Here is a 1,718-nt window from a genome sequence, read left to right on the forward strand (position 1 = left end):
GAGAGAGAGAGATCTGGAATATGGTAGATTGGAGGAAGAGAGAAGATATTTTTTGGTTGAGGTAGTGACAGTTTTGTAGATATTTTAGAAAAGATTGGTTTTTTAAGTATTTTGCGTAAAAAATTGCTGACAGGGCGTGGTACTATGCATTATGGGTCTGGGCTTATGTCCTTATTTGTTTAAATCTGTTGAAAGATGGTTTTTCTGTTTTATGCAACTGTTTAAAATAGTGGGATGTCATTTTCTATTTTTTTTTTTTCCCCTTTTTGAACAGATTTGTTTATCGAATTAAGCTTGATGTGTGTACTGATACATTGATATACTGTAAAGAATGGCTACAATTTTTTAGATACGACCCAAAGAAAACAAGAACATGAAATCGATTTGAATGGTAGTTGTATATTGTATGTGTGTTAATTAAACTCATTTCCTGTTTAAGCTGACAGTCAAATCCATCGAGTTGTCACCAAAAGATGAATAAGAAAACCAATAGGGTTCCAACCAAGTGGTGCCGTACGTATCACGTATGAGGTTCATACAGGGCTCATATGATTACACTCATTAGTTAACTACTCAGAATAAAGAATGCCCTACTAGGTTGAACAATTCCACTGTTCTACATGCCTTCTCATCACACAGAGATGGAGATGGATCGGAGAATTCCTTTGGAAATTTTCAATTCTGTTGTCAAGTTTCCCTCAAGTTGATGTATAATTTCATTTAAATTGTTAGATTTTTATTTCACAAGTTTGGATCGTGACAGAATTTGGCGCCATGACTTGTGTTGGTTAGTCTTTAATTACATTATGTCTAACAACCCTAATTATAAGATTACAAATCCTCTAATGATTTCAAAAAAAAATTATGAACCAAGGATTGGAGAACAATCTCTGGTAGAAAGAATGAAAACTGTTTCCTTCCATTTGGACAAGAATATAGGCAAGATGAGCTACTAGCTAGTTACTTAGTAGAATTGTAAAACTTACTGATTGCTATTCAAATTGTCAAAAAGCTGATAGTTACTTGGTTAGAATTGATTGTTGAGCTAGCGTGGGCTATTTTGAAGTTTTATATCATAATTCAACAGAAGATCAATTTTGAAAATCTTTGATCTCTTAGAGCAACTCCAACCATGGAGTCAAATCCACGGTGGAAACTCCAACAACAACAATTGACAACTTTCAACTCCAACAAAGATGTCAATTCCACGTGGATGACAATTTTGGTTCATCAGGTTAAATTTGACCCAGGCTAAGCATGTAGTCATTTCTTTTTTATGATTTCTCTCTCTTCTCTCCTCTTTCATTCTCGTCTATCTCTCTTTCTTTCTTTCAAAAAAACCCAAATCAGACTTACTGATCTGCAATTTAGATATAGAAAAACCAATAGCATCAATACCTAAAGCATCAGATTGTTATTTGAAGATCAAGAAGAGGAAAAGCAGATCAGGTTCGAGGGAAGAAGAGGATTGCTGGTAAAATGATCCAATTGCAGTCAGTGAATGAGGAGGTAATTAATTCCAAATTACTTGATCAAACATACTTACACCTGGTATGAAGATTCGGTCTTTGTTCTCGAGGCTTCTTGGCTGCCTTATCTATGGAGGATCAGAGACTTGCAGTTACATGATAAGAGATAAACTGGTGGGTTTAGCAAACTTTTGACCGGTGGGTTGGAGAGAAAATTTTACAGAAGGTCAAATTCCATGTAAGCAGTCA

Source organism: Fragaria vesca, linkage group LG6 (assembly GCF_000184155.1).
Source record: "Fragaria vesca subsp. vesca linkage group LG6, FraVesHawaii_1.0, whole genome shotgun sequence".
Lineage (NCBI taxonomy): Eukaryota > Viridiplantae > Streptophyta > Magnoliopsida > Rosales > Rosaceae > Fragaria > Fragaria vesca.